Source organism: Plecotus auritus (genome assembly GCF_963455305.1).
Source record: "Plecotus auritus genome assembly, chromosome: 9".
NCBI classification, from domain to species: Eukaryota; Metazoa; Chordata; class Mammalia; order Chiroptera; family Vespertilionidae; genus Plecotus; species Plecotus auritus.
Genome location: NC_137783.1, coordinates 107,324,010 through 107,341,270, shown reverse-complemented (window position 1 = coordinate 107,341,270; position 17,261 = coordinate 107,324,010). Strand labels below are relative to the sequence as shown.

Here is a 17,261-nt window from a genome sequence, read left to right as displayed (position 1 = left end):
GACCAGGCCTGTAGGGGAGGACAGTTAGGGGTGACCAGGCTGGCAGGGGAGGGCAGTTAGGGGTGACCAGGCTGGCAAAGGAGGGCAGTTAGGGATGACCAAACCAGCAGGGGAGGGCAGTTAGGGACAATCGGGCTGGCAGGGAAACAGTTAGGCATCAATCAGGCTGGCAAGGGAGTGGTTAGGGGTGATCAGGCTGGCAGGCAGAAGTGGTTAGGGGCAATCCGGCAGGCAGGCGGGCGAGCAGTTGGGAGCCATCAGTCCTGGATTGTGAGAGCTATGTCCGATTGCCCGTTTAGGCCAGATACCACTGGGATCGGGCCTAAACGGTCAGTTGGACATCCCTCGAGGGGTCCCAGACTGGAGAGGGTGCAGGCTGGGCTGAGGGACACACACCCCCTGTGCACGAATTTCGTGCACCAGGCCTCTAGTTATGAATAAAGCTAGCATGATCATTCGGGTACAAGTCTTTGTGTGGATATATGTTTTCATCTCTCTTGAGTGTGAAATGGATGGGTTGTACGGTAAGTGTATATTTAACTCTAAGAATTGCTAAACTGCTTTCCAAAATAGCCATGCCATTCAGTGTCCTTTTGACATGTACCCACCATTCTTTGAGCACTCCCTTGCTTTTTGGTTCTAGGCTCTTCTTGTCCTTTCTTTGACCCAGCCCTCAAATCAGCCATTTCTCCAGAGTTCTGATTCCTTTCACTGAAGAATAGAATGTAGAACCCAAAATCTATGCACTAAGTGAGCTCATTACTGTGGAATGGCACTGTTCTCAGTGGCTCTCAGTCTATATAAGACTCCAAGACAACTCACTCTCTCTCTCCTTCTGTTATTCATTCATTCATTCATTCATTCATTCATTCACTTATTCACTCTTTGTGTGTGCACGTGTGTGTGTGTGTGTGTATGTGTGCGTGTGTGTGTTTTCTTGTGGCCTTTAAAAAGCATGCCACCATGAGTTCTATAGATGCAAGAAAATGAATTCTGCCCACAACTTGAGGGAGCTTGGCAGCCTCTGATGAGAATGCAACCCACTAAACCTTGTGAGACCCTGAGCAAAGGACCAGACCCAGAACCGCAGAAATTGAGATAATAAGCATGTGTTGTTTTCAGCCACTAAGTGTGATAATTTGTTACTGAGCATAGAAAACTAATAAGGGGGTAGGTGAGGCGGCGGGGGGGGGGGGGGGGGGGGGGGAGGAGCTTCAAGAATTAGAAGCACGCATAGTTTGTGAAGGCTGCTCTAGCTGTGGCTGCTGGGAAGCACCGTTAGGGAGACGGGGGTGTTTTGGGGTTGTTGTTTTGCAATAGTATCTCAGTGTACAGTCACTAACTTTGTGGGTGTCTAGATGCATTGTGTTATGTATTTTTTTAAAATATATTTTTATTGATCTTAGAGAGGGAAGGAGAGGGAGAGAAAGATAGAAACATCAATGATGAGAAAGAATCATTGATCGTCTGCCTCCTGCACACCTCCCACTGGGGATTGAATCTGCAACCTTGGCATGTGCCCTGACTGGGAGTCGAACTGTGACCTCCTGGTTCATAGGTTGATGCTCAACCACTGAGCCATGCTGGCCGGATGTTGTGTATTCTTGAACATCCCTCAGACATTGGTGGGCTTCCCCGCCTCCTTAATTGTGCAAGAGGTGGCAGCTCTGCTGGAGAGGTCAGGTGGGCAGTGTTGTTCTGCGAGTTATTCCTAGAAGTCCAACCTACAACCCACGCCTCCAATATTTGCAACAACATTCATAAGGACCTCATTTCTCTTTAAATCTTTTTTGACTTACAATAGCTAGAGTGATTTCTGTTTCCTGCACCTGAAGCTTAACCGATATACCCGCCTTTGCTTGAGCTAGTTTAAAAGGCTTCCTGATCCTTGTGGCCAAGTGATACTAATCTAAGATACCAATGGGGGCATTACGAGTCTGACTGTTGTGACAAGGGGTGGGAAACTGAAGAGTTCAGTGAGGCTGAGCTAGGGTTAATTCATTCAACCAACGCATTTCATTCATTCCCTGCTCTGTGTCAGGCTGTGGAAATACAGAGATAATTCATTAATACCCCTGCCTTCAGAGAACTCAAAAGCTAGTTGGGGAGACAAACACATATAGAAAAAATAACAGTACAGCATGTTGTGACCTGTAAAAGGAAATAAATAGGATAGTGGGAGCCCAGCAATAATTCTGCCTTCCCAGCGGTCTGAAGAGATGGCGTTCAAGCTGGGTCTTACAGGATGAGTGAGCCTAAGAAGGAGGAAGAGAGAAAGGCCCCGCCGCCCATGAGCCTGTGAAACCAAAAGTGAGTCGGTCACTTTACAGGCATCATTCCACTTAGCCCTCACAACATCCCCATCGGTCGGTATTATTCTCTCATTTTTCACAAATAACAAGGGTGGGCCCGTGTCACACAATTGAATATAATGGGAAACAAGCTCAGAGGATCCACTCTGGATAGTGAAAGCATAAAATAGTGACTTCAGGGCGTGCAGTCACTTGGAGAATCACTGCCAGTGCTAAAGTAAGACGCCAGGCTGAGCTTTCAGGAGTGAGCTTTCGGGAGTGAAGCTGCAACCCTGCCACCATCAGAAGGCCCCTCCTATGGCCAACGGCTACAGAACCCTGCCATCTCCACCGCAGTTCACATCAGCACATCTGGTTACCCTCTGTCCTGCCCCCCCTTCCCCACTCCACTCAGTGCCAAACTCAAGTCTTGCCAGAGTGCATCTGATTGTGGACGCTCTCTGGAAACAAGTCTGGGAATGTGATTTGGTTTTCCAGCCTCCAGTACAGGAAAACATACCCGAAGGCAGTTGGACTGGACACTGAGTGAATCAATCCAATTTCTGCCACAATCAGTTTGATGAACTTAAGACTATTCCTTCAACAAACACTAAAATGATTGCTAAAGTCAATCGTGTGTGAAAACAGACATTCTCATACACTATTGGTGGAAGTGTAAAGTGATACAAATCTACTGGAAGGTACTTTGACAGCATCTAATAATATTAACAGCATGCATCTGCTCTGACCCAGCGATACTGCTTTTAGGAGTCTATCCTACCAAGAAAAGAACAGCAAAAAAGTTTAAGAATGTGTATTGCAGCATTATAGCTACATAAATCTGGTATCAACCTAAATATCCATCAATAGGTGACTGGTTAAATAAATAAATGATACAACCATACAGCAGAATATTATGCAGGCATTAAAATATTATGCAGGATGTATATAAGAGTAACCAACGGATGCAAAACATTGGGGGGTGAGGCATGTATGGGAGTGGGGTGGGGGGGGCAATGGTAAGATATGTACACATATAATACCTTAATAAAAAAATAATAAAAAAATAAAAATAAAATAAAATATTATGCAGGAATTATTTTTTGTTAAAGGTGTGGGATGACATTGGTCAACATGATCATATAGGTTTCAGGTATGGGTTTCTATGTTTCAAGATCTGTATATTGCACTGTGTGCCTACCACCCAAAGTCAAATCTTTCTCTGGTCACCATATATTAGGACGCCCCTTCTCTCCTAAAAGGAATTAAATGGATCTCTATATATTGGCCTAAATCGATGTCCTTTACATGTTGTTGAGTGCAAAAAATAAAAAATAAATAAGTTGCAAGCAGTTTGTATAACATGGTCTCATTTTTTTTTAAATGGAGGTAAGGTACATCTACACAATGGACTACTGTGCTGCTATAAAAAAGAAGGAATTCTTACCATTTGCAACAGCATGGATGGACCTGGAGAGCATTATGCTAAGTGAATAAGCCAGTCAGAGAAAGATAAATAGCACATGATCTCACTCATTTGTGGAATATAATGAACAACATAAACTGATGAACAAAAACAGATCCAGAGACAGAGAAGCATCAATCAGACCGTCAAACCTCAGAAGGCAGGGGACGGTAGGGGGAAGGGGGAGAGATCAACCAAAGGACTTGTATGCATGCATATAAGCCAAACCAATGGACACAGACACCAGGGGGGTGAGGGTATTAGCGGGGGGGGGGGGGCGGGGAAGAGAAGGGCACATATGTAATACCTTAATCAATAAAGAAAAATTTTAAAAATGTAAACAATAAATAAATAAAATGGAGGTAAAAGATATGTCAGTATAAGTACAGGAAAAATTGTTGATAGCATTAACATGTGGAGACGTGCCTCTGCTGCAGGACACTGTACAGGCCTTGCTGGAGCATCTGCGAGGGAGAGGGTGGGAAATGAACTCACAAAAAATTGAAGGCCCAGGCGCCACCATAAAGTTTTGGGGCGTTATTTGGCCAGGAGCCCTCCCTGTTAATCCTTTGCTCTGACAGTTGGGCTGTTCTACAGGGATTAATGCTATGGCTTGGAAAATGGGGAGCTAAGGGGTGGATGATCATGAATAAGGCCTTGCAGGAGCAGGGTATGTGGAAAGACAGTGGGGTTTGTCTGCAAGAGCCTGAGGCAGTCCTCACTGTTTTCCACATCCTGGCTCATCAGTGCTGGTAGCCTCCAGCAAGCAGGAAGCTGATGCCCTCGCTCAGGTATGAGCCTTAGCAACTGACACGTCAGTAGAGGCTTCGGAATGGATGCTTAGGAAGAGTGGCCACTAACATCTCAGTGTTTGGCGTATTGCCAAGGATGTCAGATAGCCCTTGAAATACAGGAACTTGGTTAATGCAATAGCAGCAGATCCTGTGTGTTCTAAACAACACCCAAGACAACTACCAAAGAAGTCCGGGCCATCCACAAGAGTTTCCGACTTGTGAGGGATTGGCAAATTGATTACATGGGCCCCTTCCCTTCACGTGAGGGTTCTAAATATGCCCTGGTTTGTGTGGACACCGCATCTAGCCTAACCAAGTTTTCCTCTGTCACCTCACAAACCAGTCTACCACCATGGAGGGATTAGAGAAGTTGATTGCCATGTACAGATACCCTTGCCAACTAGACAATGATCAAGGGACCACATTTCAAAGGTCATGCATGATATACAAGATTGGGAAAAAGAACATGACATTGAATGGAGGTTCCATTTCTTCTATAACCTGCAAGCAGCAGGGTTAGTGGCAAGGAAAATTAAATATTAAAGCAGCAGATTAACTTACTAACAAGTAAAACCACTTTGGCCAGGTGGACTAAAGTATTTTCCCTGCCCTAGCTGGTTTTGCTCAGTGGATAGAGCGTCAGCCTGCAGACTGAAGGGTCCCAGGTTTGATTCCAGTCAAGGGCACATGCCCAGGTTGCAGGCTCTATCCCCAGTAGGGGGCGTGTAGGAGGCAGCCAATCAATGATTCTCTCTTATCATTGATGTTTCTATCTCTTTCTCTTTCTTCCTTCCTCTCTGAAATCAATAAAAATATATTTTAAAATATAAAGAAAATGATTATTTTAAAAAAAGTATTTTCCCCAGCTCAAATACATTTGAAGCCCCATATGTCAGGCTGCGGACCTCTGCCAAGACCCCCAACATTGTAAAGATATCGATGTCACAGGAGACAGCCATTGCCTTGACTCTCACCGTGGATCAGTGTGCTATGCTGCTGAGAACACCAAGCCCCATCACACCTGGAAAAGGAGTTCTCTACTGGAATTTGCAATGGGACAACCCACTGGGATGGGTGAGCTTCTTCACACACCTGGGTGAGGGGGAACTACTCAGTCTCCACCGGCATCCCGTTATCCTGCTGTAAGCTGGACCTGATGAAAAGCCTTATACTTGGAACGGAACATGCAGTGCACCAAGGAGAGAGGGGAGAAGGTGGAGTCCTGGTCTATCATATCCCACCCCTAGTCCATCTCCGCATGCCTCTCCAGTGTATGGTATGCACAACCTCAAGCCCAGGTGACTGATATAATCATTTGGCTGCCATCTTTCTGCCCTCCACTGGCCTGAAGGACTTACAGCATGTATAGAAGGCCAGCAAGCCTTAAATGGTGGCCAACAAAGCCTGCCCTTACTGAACACTGAAGTGTTTCTCATGAGAAAAGGTGACCTCCAAAACAGTATGGCATTGGACATTATCACTGCCTCACAAGGCTGTGCTGTTATCCAAACAGAATGTTGTATGTTCATACCTGATGAGTCTGCTAATGTATCATCTTTATTAAATCACCTGAGGACACAAGTGAATACCCTGAGTGATCTGACCCCCAGCCTAGGCGGCGTAAAAACCAGTGGGTCAGATCAGGCGGCTCTTGGTGAAAACAATTGTTACTGAGTTTAAGTATCAGTCTTAATCTCTGTTCTCCTTGCAGGTACCTGTACTGTTGCTGTGGCATCTGCCTCCAGTGCTGCCAGACAGCACCAAACAGGCTGCCCTGTGCTGGTGAAGCCCCTTGCTGACCGCCCAGGGCCCACTGCAGAAGAGGGGCGGCGGCGTGTGAGATTATAGGAGCCGGTCACAAGGGGTGGAGTGTTGGAGGAGGCAATCAAGAGGACCTGACCGCCCATTGACCCTAGGCTGAACCCAGGCAATTGGAGACTATTCACCCCTCTCACGTCCTTGGAATGCATGCTCTGCCTACCACTCCACGTGGGAACCGTTTCAAGGACATAGCCTTGGAGAATGGTGTGTTGTTGAGGTCATCCGGGTGGTATATATGACTGAACCCCGTTAAGGCCTCTACATGAACTTTTAAGATTCTGGAGGGAGGGAGTGGAGACCTACTTGTCTTGTGGCCACCCAAGACAGGCCTTATAAGTAAGTTCCCTTGCTTATTAAAACTGCCACCTACAAATCCAGAATGGTGTGACTCTTTTTTTTGTTCTTTTCCCTGCCCTCTGTGTATGGGGTCAGTTTACAAATTAACAACCCCTCTCCAATTCCATATCCTGAGGAAATCCCAAGCCCTCCTCAAGATTTCATTTCTTTCCCTGTGGCCTTCTGATACCATAGCCCATTGGCCTCTGGGCTCCTGGTTCCACACCCCGTCCTCTGATATACAGATTCAGAGTGAAACCTATTCTGTCTCAACCCCAACTGTTCTGACTTCAGCTGGTGTACTGCAATTCAGTTCTGACACTAAGCACCCAGAGGAGATACTGTCAGACTCCACAAGTTTAAGAGTGCATTTCCCAACAAGACCACCCCAACTTCAGACACCAACAGCAAGTAGGGTCCCAGGCCACCCATACTTCTGATCAACAAACTACAAATCCAGAGGGTTCCTACCACCCCCCTCAGGTTCTATAATTCACTAAAATGACACAAACTGAGGATAGCACTGTACTTACAATTACAGTTTTATTTTAAAGCACACTGATCAGACCAGCCGAATGGAGAGACACGTAGGGGAAGGTCTGGGATGGTCTGAACACAGAGCTTCTGTGCCAGCTTCCCATCTTCCCAACAATGTGTTCACCAACCAGGAACCCTCACTGACTGAGCTTCGGTGTTCAGAGTTTTATTAGAGTTTCATTGTTTGAGCATGACTGGTTACATCATGGGCCACATGATTGAACTCAATCTCCAACCCTCTCCGCTCCCTGGAGGTTGGGCTGGCTCAACGTCCCAAACTTCTAATCAATGGTTGGTCTTTCTGGTGACTAGTGTCCATCCTGAAGCTAGATAGGGGCCCACCATGAGTCACCTCATCAGCATGAACTCAGAAATGATGAATAATAAAGATACTTTTATCACTCAGGAAATTCCAAGACTTTTAGAAGCTCTACACCAGGAACCTGGCAAATAACTTTTTGAAACTTCCAAATGACTTGAGCAGGGCTGACCCCACCCTATGTCAGGGATCCAACAGTGACCACGCCCAGATAATGACCTCGGCCAGACTGCTATTCAGGGGCAGGCTTGTGGGAACTCGGTAAGTGAAGAACGCTTGCCCCTGGAGTCAGAACTGGTAGAAAGGTCAGCCTAGCATTGCTAGTGTCCATCTTTGTTACCACACGTGAGGAGCCTGCTGGAGAGTGAATCAGACAACAGAAAACAAAATCAAAAGATGGAGCAAGGACTCAAATATGGATGACAAAGTGTGAGTCCCTGAATTTAACCACATCTAACTCGGTATCTGGGTTTTCTCCTTAAGCTGGGTTGAGTTAAATGTCTATTTGCAATTTTGAGTGCTGACCAATACCTTCTTTCTTCCCACCCACCCCCCTTCACAAGTGCTAAACCAATTCTCTCTTTGCTTCATGCAAAGCAGCTTCCCCACTTCTGAGCTGAGTATCTGCTGACATCTGTGTCTGCTGGGCATTTCAAAGTACTTTCATAAACACAGTTTCCTCCATCTGAGATATATCAGTCCCAATCATTAGGGTAACCTTTTTGACTTTGTTACAAAAATATTTATATAATTGAGACTGACCTGTATATAGTTTCTTATTCAATTTTCTATCAACAAATACTTATTTTAAAACTATATGCTAGCCATATTCTAGGCAACCAATGCTCTATGTTAATTTTCCCATGTCATTAAAAAATCTTTATAGCCCTTGCTGGTTTGGTTCAGTGGATAGAGTGTCGACTGAAGGGACCCAGGTTCGATTCCAGTCAAGGGCTCGTACCTCGGTTGCAGGCTTGATCCCTGGCCCTAGTCAGGGTGCATGCGTGCGGGAAGCAACCAATTGATGTGTCTCTCTCATATTGATGTTTCTCTCTGTGTCTCTCCCCCTTTCTTGCACTCTCTCTAAAAATCAATGGAAAAATATCCTTGGGTGAGGATTTTTTTTAAAAAGACTTTATAAATATCATTTATTATTTTAAACTAGCACAGACTATACAATTGTACAGATAGCTTTTTTTTTAAGACTTCATTTTGTTTAGAGCAGTTTTAGGTTCACAGCAAAATGGAAGGTACAGAGATTTCCCATATGCCCTCTTACCCCTTCCAGATAGTTTCTAAACTAAACCTTTCTTGTGAAACATTTAGTTTGTTTCCAAATTTTATGAATAATGATAGACACGTACATAGTGCCATCTAAGTCACCATTTCCATAGGATAGATTCTCAGAAGTAGAATTTCTGAAAGAACTTCATATTTTACATGTGAAAAAAAGCAGAAAGAAAATTGACCAATCACTGCTGTAATCAAGTCTCTGTCCCCTCTGACCCCACATAACCTGAAGAGATTTGACCTAAAGGGCCTTCAGACAGAAGCGCTCTCGGACGCTTCCCGTTCCCTGTGAGTGCCCTCCTCAGCTGTACTCAAGGGCTTCCGACAGACAGACAGACAGACAGACAGACAGACAGACAGACAGCCGCCCCTCCCCCGGCAGCCCAGCCTCTGGAGCAGGGGAGCACAGATCTGCTCCTTGGGATTGTTTGAAAAGCATGGCATCCGGGGCAAGCCTCAAAGGGAAATGCCAGGACAAGAAAGTCAGGGCTAACTGTCACTCACCTTCCTTTATAAGGCTCTTTTGTTTTCTCTACCTGCCTGTTTTTCCTTCATAAGCATGTGTGATTTATAATGGGGGAAAAATAATTTTTTGAGAAAAGCAACAACAAAATGAGCTTCTCATATTCAGCGTGAGCCTGGAGATAATCTCCTGGTTCCCGGAAAAGCAGCGGTGAGGTATCTGGCTTGGCAATGCTGCCTGCAGATCACTGGCTGACACAGAAAAACACACATGCACGTGAGTCACCCGCCGCGAAGGACAGGCTGGTTCTCCCTGGAGCCACCACAAAGGGCAATTGATGACTGTCTTCCGGACCTGGAAGAGGCTCCAAACTACGAGGGGTGAGTGTAACACCAGTCCGTGGGAGCCTCCAAAACACAGATTTCTGACTCCCTGCCAGAACTCTAGCCGGCAGAGCAGTCCTAAGATGAAAGCAGCTGCTCCCGCCACAGCTGTCTCGGGTGGCGTGGCAGGGATCCCAGCGCCAGGCAGGACGTCGGTTCTCAGCCTTCATGGTGTCAGGACTCCTCTAACACTCCTAGAAATTATTGAAGATTCCAAAGAACAGTGTTTACATGGGTCCTACCTATCACTATTTACCTTGTTAGAAATTAAAACAAAAATTTTTGAATACTTATTCATGTTTAAATAACCTTAGCAATTTCTTTGTACTTTAACATGAAGAACATATTTCTATGAAAAATAACTGTGTTCTCAAACAAAAAAAATAGTGAGAAGAGTAGCATTCCTTAGATTTTTGTTATCTCTTTACTACAGATTAATAAAACACAGCTGGATTCTCACATCTGCTCCTACATTTCGTCTGTTGCAATATCTCCTTCGGGCTGAAGTATAATGAAGCACGCCCATCCTCCTCTCCGTAGCTGGAAAAGGGAGGAGTATCTGAACTGCTGTTTTCAGGTAAGTGGGGACATGTTTGATACCTCACCAAAACCAGACCCGTGGGAGTTTCTTAGGTTGGTTACAAAGTGGAACCTGAAACCATATCAATTAACTTCTCATTCCTGTGAGAATGAGACTTATAGAGACAAATACTATCTTAGTATTATTACGAAATAGTTTTGACTTCACAGATACCCTGAAGGGGTCTTGGAAACCTCCAGGGGTTCCCAGAAGATACTTGAGAATTGCTGAAGTGGGGGCTTGACATAGCCGTTCATTCATTTCCCACACACGCACTGAGCACCTACTGTGTGAAACACCAGGACACAACCAGGACAGAGATCCAGACCCTACGCCCAAAGAGGTCCCAGTCTAACAGTAATAAGAGAAACCTCTTACTGAGTGCTTACCCTTACCCAAGTTCTGTAGGAAGCATTCTACATACATTACTTCAAACAACTTTATGAAAGAAAATTACCTGTTTTTACAGATGAAGAACCTGAAGCTTAGAGAAGTTATATACCTTTATATCAGGTCACAGACTGGCAAAGCCAGGATTTTTAAAAGTTTCTTTTTCAATTGCAACTTACATTCAGTATTGTTTTGTGTTAGTTTCAGGTGTACAGCATAGTCGTTAGATAATCATGTACTTCACAAGGTGCTCCCCCTGATATTTCCAGTACCCGCCTGGCATCACACATAGTTATTACAATATTATTGACTATATTTCCTATGCTGCACTCTCCATCCTGGAGGCTATTTCGTGACTACTAAATTGTACTTCTTACTCCCTTCACCTTGCACCCAGTCCCCCAAGCCCCTCACTATGGCAACCATCAGTCTAATCTCTGTGTCGATGAGTCTGCTGAAGCCAAGATTTTGAGCCAAAATGAGAACAACTAGGTTAAATTGCTATTCTGTACATTAAAAAATATATTTTTTGCCTGTCTGGTGTGGTCAGTGTCTGAGTGTTGACCCATGAACCAAGAGGTCACCAGTCCAATTCCCGGACAGGGCACATGCCCAGGTTGCGGGCTCAATCCCCAGTAGGTGGCATGCAGGAGGCAGCCGATCAAGTTTCCTCTCTCATCAATGTTTCTATCTTTCTATCCCTCTACCTTCCTCTCTCTCTAAAAAATCAATAAAAAACATTTTTTAAAAAAGAAAAGAATATTCTCTTTTAAAAAATATTTTTTATTTGAGTGGTCTTTATTTCTACAAATGAGAAAAGAACATTGTGAAATGTGTATCCAGAGGTAGGCGATGTTTAGGTCTGCTTTTATAAAGACCTTGGAGATGCTGATATTAATTATTCAGATGCCTACAAATTAACTCAAGGAATATCCAGAATCTCTAGGATAAGCCTCTGAACTTAGCAGTATTGATAATTTTTTTAATTATCATGGTAAAATATACATAACATAGAATTTACCATTTTAATCATTTTTAAGTGTACAATTCAGTGGCATAAAGTACATTCACAATATTCTGCAACCATCACACTATGTCCAGGACTTTCTCATCACCTCAGATGGAAATTCTGTACCCATTCCTTCTTCCCTTCAGCCCCTGGTAACTTGTATTCTATTTTCTAAGTTGCCTATTCCAGGCAACTCATATAAGTGGAATCACACAATATTGTCCTTTTGTGTCTGGCTTATTTTACTTAGCATAATGTTTTTAAAGTTTATCCACAATGTAGCATGTGTCAGTACTTCATTCCTTTTTAAGGCTGAATAATATTTCATTGTATGTGTATACCACATTTAGTTTATTCATTCATCTGTTGATGGATGCTTCTCGGTGCATTTTATTTTTATTTATTTTTAAAGAATCTAGAGTTAAATTCATTGATCCACCCCCCTTTTTTTAGAGAGAGAGAGAGAGGAAGGGGGGTAGAGAGAGAGAGAAACATTGATGTGTTGCTCCACCCATTCATGCATTCATTGGTTGATACCTGCATGTGTCCTGAACAGGGATTAAACCCACAACCTTGGCTTACTGGGGGACACTAACCAACTGAGCCACCCTGCCAGGGCTCAGTGTGTTTTAAGTCAATAATTACTGTGACACATTCATTTGAAATTTTCTGTGCCTGTGAAAAGGAATCATTGTCTGAGAAGACTTGAGATTTTAATGCTCATAAATTGTTAAGAAATTTGGGGTCTTTAGATCCTAAGTGGTAGAACACTGGTGTTCGGTTTCTTGGGACTGGTATAGCTTTGTTTGCAAAAGTGTTGGTAGGGGTGTGGAGTGTATTTATAAAATAAATAACAATAATTTATTCTGGCAAAAAAAAATTACTGTGATAGTCCTAGGCGGTTTTGCTCAGTGGACAGAGTGTCGGCCTGACCAAAGGGTCCAGGGTTTGATTCCGGTCAAGGGCACGTACCTTTGCTGCAGGCTCCTGCCTGGTCAGTCGAGGCTCATGCAGGAGACAATAAGGAGATGTTTTTCATTCACATCAATGTTTCTCTCTGTCTTTCCCTCTCTCTTCCACTCTCCCTAAGAATCAATGGAAAAATACCCTCGGGTGAGGATTAACAAAAAACAAACAAACAAAAAACAATTCCTGTGATAGAAGTAAGCGCAGTTTCTAAGAGGGAGAGGCAGAGGAGGAGCAACCAGTCCAACTTGGGGTGGGACAGCCAGGAACAGAGCAGACTTGATGGAATGGTGGGAACTGCCAGGAAAAAGGTAGGAAGGGAGGAACCCCAGTACCAAAGCCTGGAGGTGCAATAGAGAGAACCACAGCCAATCCCACAGGGCTGAGTCAGGTTTGTGGGGGAGAGGGGCAAGAAGTGAGGCTTACAGAACATTTAAGATGAACCGGGTGCTGTGTGAAACCTCTTTGACGTTTTAACCTATTTAACCATTACAGCAACCCTATGAGAGAAAACCAGGGCTTCTTGAGGATATACCGACAGTGAAGCACTGTTCTTAGGGCTTTGTACGCAATAACAAATTTACACCCCACAACAACTCTATGAGGTCAGTATTATCATCATTCCCATTTGACAGTAAGGCATAGAGAGGATTAAAAAAACGTGCCTAAGATCATGCTAGTAAGCTGGGATTTGAACCCAGATTTCAGCAGCTATGCTCATCACCTGACAGCCAGGGGCATGGGGACAAGGTAAGGAGTTTAGAGTTTCATCTGACAGGGCCACTGAACAGGTTTAGGCAGAAAGCAACTGGTTCTGATTTGCATTTTATCCTCATTCTAGCTGCTATATGGAGAATGATAGGCAGGACCAGCCTGGAGGCAGAGACGCCAGTTAGTAAGCCAGGTGAGAAAGGATGAGAATGGGGGCAGGGCAGTGGAAATACAGACAAGGGGAGGGTTTTGAGAAAGATTTGGGTCCCAGAATGGTCAGCCTATGGTGATTTGTTGGTGAGGGGTCAGGGATGACTCCCAGGTTTCTGAGAGAATGACAGTGCTATCACAGAGATGGGGGATACGTGGGAAGAACAGGTTTAGGGTTGGGGAGAATCAAGCAGCACAAATAATGAGATAATTGGGGATAGACTGAGTCTTAGGTACAACCACAGGGAGAGATCTAGGCATGTAAGCTCCACGAAGGCAAAGATCTTTGTTTCATTCAGTGATGTGTCCCAGTGCCAAAAAAAGTACCTGGCTCACGACACCCAGCTCTTTCCAGGCAGCGTCGAACCATGGGCATCTCTTGGGACAACTGGCCCAAGCACTGCAAGACTGGGGACAAGAGAAAGCCCTACCACAAGACGCAAAAATATGAGCTAGGACACTTGCTGCCAATATTAAGATTGCCCCGCCCCCATTCACCCAGTCTGCGTGATGGGGAGCAGCAAGAAATACTGTGCCCTGAGGCTGGACATAGGCAACTTCTCCTGGGGCTGAGAGTGTTGTGTGCACAAAGCTAGGGTTACTGCTGTTATCTACAATGCATCCAACAACCAGCTGGTCCACACCAAGACTCTAGTAAAGAACTGCATCGTGCTCACTGACAGCACACCGTACCCACTGGGCACTGCCTCTGGGCCACAAGAAGGGGGCCAAGCTGACTCCTGAGGAGGAAAAGATTTTAAACAAAAAACAATTTTAAAAAATGTTCAGCCAAAACCGGTTTGGCTCAGTGGATAGAGCGTCGGCCTGCGGACTGAAGGGTCCCGGGTTCGATTCCGGTCAAGGGCATGTAACTTGGTTGCGGGCACATCCCCAGTAGGGGGTGTGCAGGAGGCAGCTGATCGATGTTTCTCTCTCATCGATGTTTCTGACTATCTATCCCTCTTCCTTCCTCTCTGTAAAAAATCAATAAAATATATTTTAAAAAAAAAATGTTCAGAAGAGACCTGGCCGAGTGGCTCAGTTGGTTGGAGCATCGTCCCATGCACCGAAGAGTCACGGGTCCGATTCTCAGTCAGGCAGGTACAGGAGGCAACCGATGGATGTTTTTCATTTTTCCTCTCCTCTCCTCTCCTCTCCTCTCCTCTCCTCTCCTCTCCTCTCCTCTCCTCTCCTCTCCTCTCCTCTCCTCTCCTCTCCCCTCCCCTCCCCTCCCCTCCCCTCCCCTCCCCTCCCCTCCCCTCCCCTCTCCTTTCCCTTCCCCTCCCCTCCCCTCTCCTTTCCCTTCCCCTCCCCTCCCCTCTCCTTTCCCTTCCCCTCCCCTCCCCTCCCCTCCCCTCCCCTCTCCTCTTCTCTTATCTTCTCTTCCCTTCCCTTCTCTTCCCTCCTCTCTCTCTCTCTCTCTCTCTCTCTCTCTCTCTCTCAGATCAATGAATATATCCTCAGGTGAGGATAAAAAAAAGGAAAGTTTAGAAGAAATGTGAAGAAAGGGGGAACAATGCCACAATCAGCAGTCTTCTAGGGGAGCAGTAACAGAGGGACAAGATTCTTGCGTGCATCGCTCCAAGACCAGGCCAATGTGGCTGAGCAGATGGTTATGTGCTGGAGCACAAGGAACTGGAGTTTTATCTAAGGACAATCAGGGCCCAGAAAGGCAAATAAATTGTCCTTCCTCTTATCTTAGCTCACATAATAAAGGTATTTATTGCTCTAAAAAAAGAAACAGTTGTTGAATGGATGAGTATGGGTCTAGAGGAGGAAAGAGCTGTAGCCTGAGGTTAGGAAATCAAGACTGGAGCTGCAGCCACAGAGGTGATCAGCCGCCTGTGGATGGAGGAGAGCTGTAAGGACAGAACTCTGCAGACACTAACACTTAAAAGAGAGAGACAAAAAAAAATCTGATGCCTGTTTCTCTCTCACATCGATGTTTCTCACTCACTTGCTCTCACTCTCTCTCCATTCCTCTCTCTCTCAAATCAATTTTAAAACATTATAAAAAATAAAAAGCTGATGGCCAGGGAAATGCAAAATTTTTATTAGTTAACTGCTTAACACACCTCTATAAATGCTTTTTCCTATAAATTTTATTTTTTTATTGATTTCAGAGAGGAAGGGAGAGGGAGAGAGATAGAAACATCAATGATGAGAGAGAATCATTGATTGGCTGCCTCCTGCACACCCCCTACTAGGGGTTGAATCTGCAACCTAGCATGTGCCCTGACCTGGAATTGAACTTCTTGGTTCATAGGTCGATGCTCAACCACTGAGCCATGCTGGCCAGGCTTACCTGTTTACTTTTTTATAACCTCTTCGTAGGACAATGATTTTGTAATATCATTTTCAATAGAGGGAAGAGAAAGATAATTTGTCTCTATGGTTGATCAAAATTCATTCTTTGTAGTTGATAGTTTTAAAAAGTTTCTTTTTGCTTCACCCATTATTATTGGTAATGTAATATAAATTATTAGTATTGTTGTCAACTTTGGTGAGCCTCTAATTTTGCACTGAGTTTTTCCTTTTTCATTGCAACCAATTCTTATTTTGTGAATGCACCATTCTTCTGTGGCCTATAAGGATACTAATTAGATAACTTTTAAATTTGTTTATTTGGTTTTTTGGTTCCCTGAGTTATCTCTGCTTCCTCCATTGTTTTTTGTTTTTTTTTTCCCCTGTTAGTTTATCTTGTCCTTTACATCTTACTTAAATGTTTGGTCATCTTTGATTATTTATGCATGCTTGAGAGTGAGGAGCTGCCTTTGACTTTGGACTAAAAACCTTGTTGTATAATGAGCAGGCATAGAACCAGCCTAACAACCAGACAGAGAGGATAGTCCTAATTCATGCTGTTTATTTCAAATAAACCATCAATTTTCTTGCGAGGCTGTGGGCAGGATCCTGGAAGCCAGACCCTCTGCACACAGGGATAGGAGGGGGAAATTGATGGTTAAGGTTTCACTCTACTGCTCACTTTTATCATGAGGGTAGTGGTGGCAAAAACTTTGAGAACACCGGTATAAACAACCTCCACAATTATTTGCCTCTAAAATCCATTGCTTTTTAAGGTTACCCTCCAAAGAGATCTACTTTGCCATCTTCCTTTTAGCAAGTGAAACTAAATCTCAGCAAGAGCTATGCCTCTGGAACTGTGTTTGAGGTTGGTGCCCTAGCCACAAGGCCCTTCCTCTTCCACAGGCTCACAGTACAGAAAACACTTCTCAAAGCTCTTCTTACACCAGTGTGAACAAGGCGCAAAGACGTGACAAATGACCAATGCCACATTTTTAATTTTTAAAAACTGGGTCAGTCACAGATCTAAATAGCACCGAAACAGCTGCTTTCAAGTCTCCCCCCCCACCCCCAACAAGGCCTAATTATAAACTGCAAGAACAACTAAACCAAACATGTACATTTGATTATAATATTAGAAATGGTAATTCGTAATTTGCCAGGTGGATTTTGCATTGACTGTATGGTCCCAGTTCAGAGTGGGGGCAGTAATTTGTAATATGTATAACCAGGTGTGGTGTTTCACCTTTGTCCCAATGAAGAAGGCAAGGTCAAACTGGTTCTGTCCAGTCTCACTTTGACCAGGAGGTAAGGATTTCCCTTCAAGGCACCATAACCCCTCCAGGAGGACACATCCCTTTAACCCATGTTCTAGGGCTTATGAGAGCCAAT

At 44.5% G+C, this 17,261-nt stretch overlaps 1 pseudogene across 1 annotated transcript; it reads left to right on the top strand.

Annotated features, from left to right (window-relative positions):
• The first annotated feature begins 13,933 nt into the window (after positions 1-13,933).
• Positions 13,934-15,245, top strand: LOC308257749 (small ribosomal subunit protein eS8-like; annotated as a pseudogene). The gene is made up of 2 exons: positions 13,934-14,328; positions 15,057-15,245. The product of its transcript is annotated as a small ribosomal subunit protein eS8-like (transcript).
• The last annotated feature ends 2,016 nt before the right edge of the window (positions 15,246-17,261 follow it).